At 44.2% G+C, this 13825-nt stretch overlaps 1 pseudogene; it reads right to left on the bottom strand.

Annotated features, from left to right (window-relative positions):
* Nucleotides 1-501: 501 nt before the first annotated feature.
* Nucleotides 502-11469, bottom strand: LOC115110044 (myc-associated zinc finger protein-like; annotated as a pseudogene).
* Between the last annotated feature and the right edge of the window lie 2356 nt (nt 11470-13825).

Genomic DNA, 13825 nt, shown 5'->3' on the forward strand with positions numbered 1-13825 from the left:
TGAATGGAAAAGTTTCATATTGAACAGGAAAACGTTCTCTCCACAATCTCTCCTTTCCTCTTTTCTCTCTAGTGGCCACCAATGGCAGTTGATAAAGTGACTGTTGCGTAAACAACAGCAACATCTTAAATAGGATCAAATACAAAGGGCTCCCAAGTGGCGCAGCGGTCTAAGACACTACATCTCAGTCCTACTGACCCTGGTTTGATTCCAGGCTGTATCACAACCAGCTGTGATTGGGAGTTCCATAGGGCGGCACACAATTGGCCCAGTGTTGCCTGGGTTAGGGTTTGGCCAGGGTAGGCCATCATTGTAAAATAAGAATTTGTTAACTGACTTGCCTAGTAAAATAAAGGTAAAAAAAAAACAAATGGGGCTCTGGGGGTGAATGCCCCTATATGCTGATCCTGGGCCAGTATTTCATTTTCCCCATTAATGGTTAGGATTGGGGGAAGGGAAACTGATCCTACAGTACATCTGTACTTAAGAGAAATTTCACCCCGGAGCCACATCCACTCCTCTTTCAAGCTGTCCTAACTGCAGTCTCCATGGCACCCCTTTACCTCCACCCCCCTCTCTCCAATGGGCCTGGCTGCTAGCTGAGAGGCTGGGGGGCAATGCTGGAGCAGTCAGTGACCAGCAGGCCCACGGTTGAGCTGCCTGACAGAGACACGGCCACAGCCATGGTGCCGGTCCCCGCGGGGCTACTGCTGGGGCTGGGGGGCCCTGGACCTGGGTGACGGCGTGGGTGCCCATGTGGCCCTGGAGCTGGGTGGGTGTCTTGCACTGCACCCCACACAGTTGGCACAGCAGCACCCCGCCGGCACCGGCCCCGCCGAACATGCCCCGCGTCCCTCCGCTCTCCTTCCACTCCTGGCCGTGGTGTTTCTGAGCGTGGACACGCAGATAGGTGAGGGTAGTGAAGCCTGGAGGGAGACGGGAGGGAGAGGGAGGAAGAGAGCGGGAGAGAGAGCATTGAGAAATAAGAAAAGGCGAGGAACAAAAGAGAAGGAAATATGAGAGATGAGGAATGAGAGAGGGATACCTGTGTAACCACCTCCGTTACACAGGTATTCTCCTCTCCTTTCACACGTAAAAAATAACATGGAAGTCCACTCACTGCGGTTGCACAGGTGGCAGGCATGGTGCTGTGATTGGTTGTGGACCCTCATATGATCGGTGATGTAGGCGGCAGAGAGGAGCTTGCCACAGATGTGGCACGGCACCTTCTCCTCGTGGCGAATCAGGTGGGCACGGAGACGGTCCCGCGTGGCGAAGGCAGACGTGCAGGTCTGTGTAGCACACGCGCCGGCACACACAAAACCATTGTTGAAGCTTGGACATTTTGACATTTTTCTTCTCCACTATATTTTAGAAGCTAAGCAGGTCAATGCCATTAAATTGCCTATAACACATTCATACAGTGTATACGTAGAAGCAAGGAACATACGACAGGAAACAAGTTTGAAAATAGGGAGAAAGAACAAGGCAAGAGTTCAAATGTTGTCCCCCACGAATGATGCAGTTTCTGGGAGATCGGTCATTCAGTGCCAGAGGAGTAGCTTTTAAGTGTTTTTCACAAAATCCAAAATAGTGTAAAATCCATCATGACAAACCTTATGCGTCCCTGAGTTAAATTTGCTCCTTGTGAGCCGGGACCTATGTACCGAATGGAATGACTTTAGGTCAAACCGGTTGAGGGGCATGACCTTTCAAAGTTAGCATTTTCATCGCTTGTTATAGCGCCACCATCTGGCCAATCAGTGTCATTTTGTAAATGTCTTTTTGTAAATCTTTATGGCAAGACCCATCTGAGATATCGCAAGTGACTTACTAACTGTGACAAAAGGACCGAGACAGATTCATTGCGAGGGTCAATAATACATGCAGAGAATAGAAAAAGACAGAGTGAAAGCGTTAAAGTGAGTTAGAAAGAAGAGGATTACCGGGCACTTGAAGGGTCTCTCAGTGGAGTGCACCTGTCTGACGTGACTGTTGAGGTGGTCGGGTCTAGAACAGACAGGAGAAAGGATTAAGATCCCACGTGTGTCTTATCGGTCATTCCTCGTCGATAGAGCTACCCTTGCACAACAGACGTCACTTAGAACTGAATTCTATTAGAACTCCAGACTCATTTCACAAATGTGTGCATGTACCAGTCAAAAGTTTGGACACACCTACTCATTCAAGGGTTTTTCTTTATTTTTACTATTTTCTACATTGTAGAATAATAGTGAAGACATCAAAACTATGAAATAACACATATGTAATCATGTAGTAAGCAAAAAATCTAAATATATTTTATATGAGATTCTTCAAAGTAGCCACCCTTTGCCTTGATGACAGCTTTGCACACTCTTGGTATTCTCTCAACCAGCTTCACCTGGAATGCTTTTCCAACAGACTTGAAGGAGTTCCCATATATGCTGAGCATTTGTTGGCTGCTTTTCCTTCACTCTGCGGTCCAACTCATCCCAAACCATTTCAATTGGGTTGAGGTCAGGTGATTGTGGAGGCCAGGTCATCTGATGCAGCACTCAATCACTCTCCTTCTTGGCCAAATAGCCCTTACACAGCCTGGAGATGTGTTTTGGGTCATGGTTCTGTTAAAAAACAAATTATAGTCCCACTAAGCGCAAACCAGATGGGATGGCGTATCGCTGCAGAATGCTGTGGTAGCCATGCTGGTTAAGTGTGCCTTGAATTCAAAATAAATCACAGACAGTGTCACCAGCAAAGCACCCCCACACCATCACACCTCCTCCTCCATGCTTTACCCTGATTTATCTTTTGACAAACATATCAAGACTTTCAAGGGCAGCTTTTTTCCATCTACGTAATATTGCAAAAATCAGAAACTTTCTGTCCAAAAATTATGCAGAAAAATTAATCCATGCTTTTGTTCTAGGTTAGCCTACTGCAATGCTCTACTTTCCGGCTACCCGGATAAATCACGAAATAAACTTCAATTAGTGTAAATATGGCTGCTAGAATCCTGACTAAAACCAAAAAATGTGATCATATTACTCCAGTGCTAGCCTGCCTACACTGGCTTCCTGTCAAGGCAAGGGCTGATTTCAAGGTTTTACTGCTAACCTACAAAGTATTACATGGACTTGCTCCTACCTATCTTTCCGATTTGGTCCTGCCGTACATACCTACACGTACGCTACGGTCACAAGACGTAGGCCTCCTAATTGTCCCTAGAATGTCTAAGCAAACAGCTGGAGGCAGAGCTTTCTCCTATAGAGCTCCATTTTTATGGAATAGTCTGCCTACCCATGTGAGAGACGCAGACTCAGTCTCAACCTTTAAGTCTTTACTGAAGACTCATCTCTTCAGTGGGTCATATGATTGAGTGTAATCTGGCCCAGGAGTGTGAAGGTGAACGGAAAGGCTCTGGAGCAACGAACCGCCCTTGCTCTGTCTGCCTGGCCGGTTCCCCTCTCTCCACTGGGATTCTCTGCCTATAACCCTATTACAGGGGCTGAGTCACTGGCTTACTGGTGCTCTTCCATGCCATCCTTAGGAGGGGTGCGTCACTTGAGTGGATTGAGTCACTGACGTGGTCTTCCTGTCTGGGTTGGCGCCCCCCCCTTGGGTTGAGCCGTGGCGGAGATCTTTCTGGGCTATACTCGGCCTTGTCTCAGGATGGTAAGTTGGTGGTTGAAGATATCCCTCTAGTGGTGTGGGGGCTGTGCTTTGGCAAAGTGGGTGGGGTTATATCCTGCCTGTTTGGCCCTGTCCGGGGGTATCAACGGATGGGGCCACAGTGTCTCCTGACCCCCCCTGTCTCAGCCTCCAGTATTTATGCTACAGTAGTTTATGTGTCGGGGGGCTAGGGTCAGTCTGTTATATCTGGAGTATTTCTCCTGTCTTATCCGGTGTCCTGTGTGAATTTAAGTATGCTCTCTCTAATTCTCTCTTTCTTTCTCTCTCTCGGAGGACCTGAGACCTAGGGCGATGCCTCAGGACTACCTGGCATGATGACACCTTGCTGTCCCCAGTCCACCTGGCCATGCTGCTGCTCCAGTTTCAACTGTTCTGCCTGCGGCTATGGAACCCTGACCTGTTCACTGGACGTGCTACCTGTCCCAGACCTGCTGTTTTCAACTCTCTAGAGACAGCATGAAAAGCCAAATTACATTTACTCCTGAGGTGCTGACTTGTTGCACCCTCGACAACTACTCTGATTATTATTATTTGACCATGCTGGTCATTTATGGACATTTGAACATCTTGGCCATGTTCTGTTATGATCACCACTCGGCACAGCCAGAAGAGGACTGATCACATCTCGTAGCCTGGTTCCTCTCTAGGTTTCTTCCTAGGTTTTGGCCTTTCTAGGGAGTTTTTCCTAGCCACCGTGCTTCTACACCTGCATTGCTTGCTGTTTTGGGGTTTTAGGCTGGGATTCTGTACAGTACTTTGATATATCAGCTGAAGTAAGAAGAGCTATATAAATACATTTGATTTGATTTACGGTGGGATCCACACATGCGGAGATCATCTGTTTACCTTCCCTGCATCTCACAAAGACACGGCGGTTGGAACCTAAAATCTCATCAGACCAAATGACAGATTTCCACCGGTCTAATGTCCATTGCTAGCAAGTCTCTTCTTCTTATTGGTGTCTTTTAGTAGTGCTTTCTTTGCAGCAATTCGACCATGAAGGCTTGATACACACAGTCTCCTCTGAACAGTTGATGTTGAGATGTGTCTGTTACTTGAACTCTGTGAAGCATTTATTTGGGCTGCAATTTCTGACGCTGGTAACTCTAATGAACTCATCCTCTGCAGCAGAGGTAACTCTGGGTCTTCCTTTCCTGTGGCGGTCCTCATGAGAGCCAGTTTATCATAGCGTTTGATGGTTTTTGCGACCGCACTTGAAGAAATGTTCAAAGTTCTTGAAATTTTCCAGATTGACTGACCTGTCTTAAAGTAATGATGGACTGTTGTTTCTTGCCATAATATGGACTTGGTCTTTTACCAAATAGGGCTATCTTCTGTACACCACCCCTACGTTGTCACAACACAACTGATTGGCTCAAATGAACTTTTAACAAGGCACACCTGTGAATTGAAATGCATTCCAGGTGACTACCTCATGAAGCGGTTGAGAGAATGCCAAGTGTGCAAAGCTGTCAACAAGGCAGAGGGTGGCTAATTTGAAGAATCTCAAATATAGAATATATTTTGATTTGCTTAACACTTTTTTAGTGACTACATGATTCCATATGTGTTATTTCATAGTTGTAATGTCTTCACTATTATTCTGCAATGTAGAAAATACAAAAAAATAAAGAAAATCCTGGAATGAGTAGGTAGGTGTGTCCAAACTTTTGACTGGTACCGTATGTGCATGTGTGTATACTTGTTTCACAATTGAACCCTCCCCCCTCCCACCACCCAGTCATCCCCATTCTCACCGTGAGAATCCCTTGGCGCAGTGGGGGCAGACGTACGGTTTCTCCACCCCTCCTTGGTGTGAGCGTACATGGTAGCTCATGCGGTCTTTCCTCTTGAAGCGCTGCTGGCAGATGGGGCAGTGGTAGGGCTTTTCGTCCGAGTGGGAAAGCCGGTGGCGGTTCAGGTGGTACACATCTCGGAAGGCCTTCCCACAGGCCTCACATGCATGGTTCTTCCTCACCTGGTTGGGGCTAGGGTTGGGGTAGGGTTGGGACCCCTGGTTCTGGTTCTAGGTTTGATGAGAAGAAAGGGACAGTTGGCTAGTGCTGGCTGTGGAGTAAGTATAGCTACTCTGGCTACATTGCACAATAAAGTAGGCGAGGAGAGAGCGAGAACGACATAGGGAGCAGCAAATTATTCTTCAATAATTATGAGAAAACAGGCACCAACCAACCTGTACCATTGTCCCGGCAACCACAACTGCAGCTTGGAGCACCTGGGGCGCAGCCATGGTGACGGTCGCTGGGGCGATGGCCACCGCAACAGGTTGGCCCTCCTGGTTTCCAAGTGGGGAGGGTTGGGGGAGGGATACTGCGGGAGGAGGATGAGAGGGCAGAGAGAGGTGGAGGAGGGAGAGAGGGATTGTTTGCCGCCCCCCTCCTCCTCCCTTGCTCCCGTCCTCCCTCTCTCTGGCTGCTCTGTCCTTCATTTTGATGCCAGTGTGCACCGACTGATGGCGCCGGAGGTTGTAGTTGTTCTTAAACTGCTTGTTACATGTGGCGCAGATGTGTGTCGGCCGGCCAGGCTTGGAGACGGCCTTCTCTAAAGGAGAGATGGAAAATAAAGAGAGAGGAAAGAGAGAGAGAAAGATAGAGGGGAAAGGGAAAGAGGGAAAACAAAAGTGTGAGACAACGTAACTCCTGAAAGGGAACTAAGGGTAGAGATTGTGGGTTGGGATTCCTACATGGACCTGACATAATGAATAAGTAAGCTATTGGGTCCCTCTACATTTGTATACTGTAAGTTGTTTAGGATGAAAGCATCTGGTGAAGCACATTTGGTTCCTTGGAAGTTGTGAGAATGTACGTTTTTGATTTCCCATTGGTTCTGGGAATGAAGCCATAAGTTTCTTGACCCCTGACCGGTAAAACGCAAAGCTTTCTAAACATTTTGAGAACAGAAGTGAACATTTTGCCTGTTCTGTGAACGTTCATTTTTATATTGCAGGGAGGTTCTAAGAACATTTTACTCTGGTTTCCTGAAAGTTTTCCTGGAAGGTTTTATTAAGGTTCTGAGAAGGGAAATTATAGGTAATTTGATGGTAAATAAATAACGTTCTGAGAACATGTTTCTGTAAAACTTTTAATAACACTGCTAACTTAGTTTGGGTTAACTGTTTTGAAATCCAAGCATAGATAGGACACATGGAAGTAAATTTGCTTAGGCATTAAACATGCAAACACATTTACTTTTGATTGTGGCACAACGTCAGTGAGGTTCAAACCTATGATCTTCAGTTCTCCATCTATAGAATTAGTCCACTGCGCCACCAGGATGAACTAGAATGGCAATTTTTTTCACATTTTTGTATTTTCAAACAGACCCCATTTCAAAGGAAACAACCACTCATTAAGATCAGCGGCAGGGTAGCCTAGTGGTTAGAGCATTGGACTAGTAACCGGAAGGTTGCAAGTTCAAACCCCCGAGCTGACAATCTGTCGTTCTGCCCCTGAACAGGCAGTTAACCCACTGTTCCCAGGCCGTCATTGAAAATAAGAATTTGTTCTTAACTGACTTGCCTGGTTAAATAAAGGTAAAATAAAAAAAAAAAATAAAAAAGGTGTGGCCAATTAGTTGGTGCGGCCAACACACTTAATAAGATAGAGGATGGAAAGAGTTTTGTTTATTCTGAGAACGGAATGTATATGTTTTTAAATAACATTCTTAGAACATTCTCTGAACGTTACTAAAGTTTTCTTGTTTTTTTTAATGGAAATTTTCTTAACATTCTCGGAACAATTTGAGAACATGACTTTAAATAGAACCATGAGGAAACCTGTAGCAAACGTTATGCTGAAGTACTGAAATTCCCACAGAAGAACGTTGTTTCTTAACATTCTTGGGACAATGTGAGAACATGACTTTAAATAGAACCATGAGGAAATCTGTAACAAAAGTTATGCTGAAGTACTGAAATTCCCACAGAAGAATATGTTTCTTAACCTTCTCTGAACTATTTGAGAACATTCTCAAAGTCAAACCAGTTGGAGAACATCTGAGAATTGGAGAACATCCAAATTTGTAATTAAATGTAACTATGTTTGAACTTTTAGTAAACGTAGTAGTTCTGTTAAAGTCAGGGGCACAACTTTCACTGGGAGAAATTGCATTTTTGTCCCCTCTTAGTTTTATCATTGCACTGTAATACCAAAAACGGCGTTGGTATGTTTAGGACCATGCGGACGCCTTAGAATGGTCGGGTAGGCTGTTTGGAGGTTTCAGACAGATGGATTTAGGACCACATGGACACCAAAGAGCGGGTGGATAGGCTGTGTGAAGGCAAAGCTTTTGAAAAGCTGGCTGGACCAGCACAGGAGAGTTGAACAGAGGCAGCTGCTCTCAGTGTGTATGTGTTGAGCTCTTTCTCTGAGTTGTAAAAGCAAGCAGAGCAGAATCTGGCTACTCTTTAGTTGACTGATGTAACTGGACAGGTAACTGCTGTTTAACTTAATAGAAGAAAAAAATGAGTGTTCCCAGTGCTGAACTAGTAGTGTAACTGATATGTAACTTTAGCTGATGTTTTATACCCTCTTGACTGAGGTGAATGAATTAGTTAGCTAGTAGTTACCACAGTCAGTTCACCTCTAGCCTGTAGCTATCTGTCAGATAGCGATATGAGGTGGCATTTATTAATATCTAACAGCTGTTTGTATGGAAATGTTCTGTAGCCTTTTTGTCCCATTTCAACAGAAGTAAATGAACTTTGCTAGCTTTCACCAGTTGATGTACCATCAGAGAGAGAGCTGGCCAAAAGTAGGTATTATTTATGCCTCATTCACATTAGACCTGAATCAAACAATGAAACCAGCGGCCAAACGATTGAAGACGGATAATTCTGATGTTTTTTGTTGTTGTGGAATGTGAGTTTTTATTCGAGGCAGTATAGCAATGTAATGTTATTGATTTGTCAGTTTCCCTAACTAATTCCCTATTTTTATAACTGGCACAGTAATAAACAGCTCTACAGGCTTCACTGTTATGGTGCACCGTCACACAACACTATGATCATCATGTCTTAGCAGGATCAGATGGCGACAGTTAAATTTGATTTGTATTTAACTAGGCAAGTCAGTTATTTGAACAAGGGACTGCAGTGACACCTCTTGCACTGAAATGCAGTGCCTTAGACCGCTGAGCCACTCGGGGGCGCCACTCAGGAGCCCCATAACATACCAAGCAGGGTCAGACAGCCAGGAAAGACCAGTCTACGGAGCTCAGGTGAATTTTGCAGTATATTCACAATATCAGTGAATTTCCATCTTGATTTGATGGATAGACCTACAGTACCTACAGGAAAGCATTTAAAGATTAAGGTTACAGTCTGGGATCTGGCAATAATGGTCATTTCAACTATTGAACCACTGATTATATTCTTGGATAATAAAATAAATGTACACCAAGGTAATTCTTTGTCATGCCTCATTTTAGGAGGATCAGGTGGGGATGTGTCTCTGCAGGGTCCTAGTGGTCCTCCGTGGCTCAGTCAGCAGAGCATGACGCTTGCAATGCCAGAATTCGATTTCCGCTGGGACCACGCATAATTTTTTTAATGTGTCGCTTTGGTTCAAAGTGTCTTATAAATGGCATATATTATTATTCTAATATTATCATTATAGACTTGTGGAATTGATCAATTGAGTAAATTGTACCTGATCCTGGCTGTATCTCAAATGGCAACCGCCACCCTATTCCACACACAGTGCGCTACTTTTGACCCGAGCCATATGGCTGCTGGTCAAAAGTAGTGTACTATATAAGGAATAGGGTGCCTTTTGGGATATAGAACCTGCATGCTCACCAGGTAAAGGCTCTTCATTCAGGGCGGCTGTGTCCACTGTGGATGGGGGCGGGGCTATGTGCTCTGTAGGGGGTTCTGGGCTGAGCCAGACATGTCCGGAAGCAGCTCTGATTGGAGGGCTGTCTCAGACTGGGTCTGTGAGGGCGGAGTCTGGGGAAATGAGAGAAAGAATTAGCTGCTGAGGCTTGAAATACACATCATTGGGGGATCATGCCACCTTTGACCCCAGTCAGCACACACACAAGCTCTCACTCTTGCCCTCATAATCAATACTACAACAAATCTGTAAGGGGCACAGTTGGCAAATTGTCAGCTTAAGACTTATATGACATCACAAACATAATAAGCATGTGTATGATCCCAGGATCCCTGAGCATTCACTTCTGCATACATAGTACTCTGAAGAGTGAGACATTAAACACAATTTGTATCTTTCTTTCTCTGACACACACACACACACAAACTTACCTGAAACAGAAAATTACTCCAAGAAGAATCCATTTTGAAGCAGGATGATGTCAGATACTTTTAGTCCACGAGTCAAAACTAGAAATATATATCCACCTGAGACTTGGGCGCCAACCAACCATAGGTTGGGGCCAACTGATGAATCACTCCACCTGCTATAATGTCTGCAGCCTACCTAGTTCCTCTCTGCAGTTTCAAATATCAAAGGTGAATATCTCTGTGTGAAAGTTTAAATCGCGGTGCATTCAATAGCATAAATTATTATTGAAGATGAATGATCCATTTTGAAAGGCTGTCAGTTATATGACAATATTTTTTGACAGTAATGATAATGTTCAACTAAAATGTTGTTATATGGTGTGGGACGAAAGGATGCAACATGATATTATAACTAAAATGCGACAAAATGGTTGATGCATGCTTTTAATGAAGCATTTACAATGCAATTTACATTGTATATTTATATTATAGCCTAAGAAGAAATCCTATTCTCAAATCCATGCAAAATTTGGGTATTACAAATAACGAAAAATATATAAAAAGTAATAATAATAAGTCCGCAGTTGTTTGTAAATACGTGGACGAAGAGTCATTTATTTCGATAGCTCCGAGAGGCCAAAGCGGTGGTGGATTCCAAAGCCTCGGTGTTGCGTAAAATCGTGTCCCTAACTAGAGAGTCCCGGATCGGCCGCAATCGAAAGCTTCGCCTCGGCTTTTCAAACGAGAGGACGACATCTTTCTTTTTTTTTTCTATTTCTCTCTCCCTCCCACCCTCGCTGTCTTTCTTCCTTTTATTTTTTTTTACATCTCTTCTCCTCTCCCCTCTCTATCTATCCCCCGCCGCCGTGTCCCCTGTTTAAAGGGAAAGTATTTAGTGTAGCTTATGCACCCTCCTCGCTGTTCCCGTCTCCTCCGTGGCGTGCGCTGTTTTCAATAGACCCGTGCATCCGTCTTCTTGCCCCCGCGAGTTCGGCCGACATAAATACCTATTTTATCAACAGCTAGTAATGCAATAGAATTGCGTAAGATTGCCCCACTCCAAACTAACATATCACAACATCCTTATAGTGAGATAATATTGAGAATACCCAACTGGGTGACATCAATAGAAACGTATTAAGGCAATAAAACAAGATCACGCGCATCTTAAAGGTAAATATACATGCTTCAGGTGCAACAGCTTCACAGTAATAGGAATATACATCAAAATGACAAAAACGTTGTTGTTTTCAATAGATTGTTAAGGCTAGAAGTGAGGTAGGCTTATGCTCCAGAGATACTGGACTTCTTACTCATATCTGCATCTCTGGCTGTAAAATAATGCTGCTGCAAATTTGACTGTTGTAGGAGAGTTACAATGGTTATTCTATCAAACTTCAAATTACTGGAACAGTACACAAGGCAGAACAGAACATCTAGGTTAATGGTCAGTGGCCAAAGCCCAGTTCAGACAGGAGGGTAATCAGATTGCTATTATCTCCAGGAACTTAACTTTTGGTTTATACTTTCATTTGTTGCGCTACTAGTAGTGCCTATTGATGTTTAGGAGGCAGCTACAGTAGCTGGAAGATACCATCTTCTGTTTTTAGTTCATTGAATGTATTTTATTTCATCTGGGTGCTTACATCACTGTGAGCACCCTGGTACTACTCGTAGCCCCCTTTCTTCTCAGTCCTTGAAAACACTGAGCAAGATCAACTTGTGCATTGAAGACTGATGTGTTTGATGTGTTTTAATAATATCTTTGCAGAGCTACATAAAAGCCCTAAAAGACAGCCTTGATGTCACTCTTCATTTCTTGGTTGTTCTGTGATAAATACACTGAGTGTACAAAACATTATGAACAATGTTCTTTCTTTCCATGACATAGATTGACCAGGTGAATCTAGGTGAAAGCTATGATCCCTTATTGAGGTCACTTGTTAATTACATTTACATTTACATTTAAGTCATTTAGCAGACGCTCTTATCAGTGTAGATGAAGGGGGGGGGGACAGGTTATAGAAGGATTTTTAAGCCTTGAGACAATTGAGACATGGATTGTGTATATGTGCCATTTAGATGGTGAATAATGGGAAAGACAAAATATTTAAGTTCCTATGAACGGGGCATGGTAGTCGGTGCCACCGGTTTGTGTCAAAACCTGCAACGATTCTAAGTGTTTCCACATTCAACAGTTTCCATTGTGCATCAAGAATGCAAGAATGGTCGACCATCCAAAGGACATCCAGCCAACTTGACACAACTGTGGGAAACATTGGAGTCGACGTGGACCAGCATCCCTGTGGAACGCTTTCGTCACTTGGGGGTTGCTGTGCGAAGTCGCTGGAATTAGAACACACTGTCATACACGTCGACTCGGAGCATCCCAAACATGCTCAATTGGTAACATGTCTGGTGAGTATGCAGGCCATGAAAGTACTGGGACGATTTCAGATTCCAGGAATTGTGTACAGATCTTTGAGACATGGAGCCGTGCGTTATCATACTGAAACATGAGGTTATGGCGGTGAATGAATGGCACGACAATGTGTCTCAGGATCTCATCACGGTATCTCTGTGCAGTCAAATTGCGATTGTGTTATTTTCCATAGTTTATACCTGTCCATACCATAACCCCACCGCCACCATGGGGCACTCTGTTCACAACGATGACATCAGCAAACCGCTTGCCCACACAACGCCATACATGTCTTCTGCGGTTGTGAGGCCGGTTGGACGTACTGCCAAATTCTCTAAAATAATGTTGGAGGCGGCTTATCGTAGAGAAATGAACATTACATTTCTCTGGCAACAGCTCTGGGGAACATTCCTGCAGTCGGCATGCCAATTGCACACACCCTCAAAATTTGAGACGTCTGTGGTATTATGTTGTGTGACAAAACTGCACATTTTAGAGCCTTTTATTGTCCCCAGCACAAGGTGCACCTGTGTAATGATCATGCTGTTTAACCAGATTATTGATATGCCACACCTGTCAAGTGGATGGATTATCTTGGCAAAGGGGAAAACACACACAAACAGGGATGTAAAAAAATGTGCACACAAAATTCGAGAGAAAGAAACCTTTTGTGCATATAGAACATTTCTGGGATATTTTATTTCAGCTCATGAAACATGGGACTAATACTTTACATGTTGCGATTATATTTTTGTTCAGTGTACATATTTTCCAGGACGTTGAAAAGGTATCTTTCCGGACATTGAAAAATAAGTATTTTCCGGACGTTGAAACCGGGTTCATTTTCAGTTCTAAATGAATAGCCTACGAATAGGAGTTTTACCTGACCAGGTCATCAGATCAGGAGAAAACTCCAGGCCCCAGAAAATACATACTTTTGACCCTGTGGTGCCACCTCTGGATCATATTGTAGTTCATAATGTAAAGGTTTATTTGTTGTGAATGAATCTTTCACTTGTTTTGCCGTCCTCATAGAGGATGAGTCTGGGATTTGCTGTATCAGGGTCCAGAGTCACATCCACTGCATCTTCTTCAGCATCAAATCGGGAAACTTCTCCAATCGGTTAAGACATTTCTCCTCAAGCTCAGAAAAAGCCCCCCCTCACTTTTTCCTCCAGCTGAGACAAAGAGCTCCTCACCCCTCTCTTCACACCCCTTCCACACAGAGCACTGTGAAAACTGATCTCAGACAAGTCCTGGACCTGGGTGAGTGTGGGGGGGGATGACACGTTCTGTAGGAGGTGGTCCCCAGTGATTTCCTGCTCCAGCTCTTCGATACACACTCCAGTCCATCTCTCTGCACTTTTCTTCTTCTCGTTAACATTCTAAATGTAGTTAGCCTGGCTTCTCTCAATGGAGCACACGAGAGCAGTGAAGACCTGCACGCCGTCTGCTATGTCAAGTTCTGC

The sequence above is a fragment of the Oncorhynchus nerka genome, linkage group LG26, assembly GCF_034236695.1.
Source record: "Oncorhynchus nerka isolate Pitt River linkage group LG26, Oner_Uvic_2.0, whole genome shotgun sequence".
Taxonomy (NCBI): Eukaryota; Metazoa; Chordata; class Actinopteri; order Salmoniformes; family Salmonidae; genus Oncorhynchus; species Oncorhynchus nerka.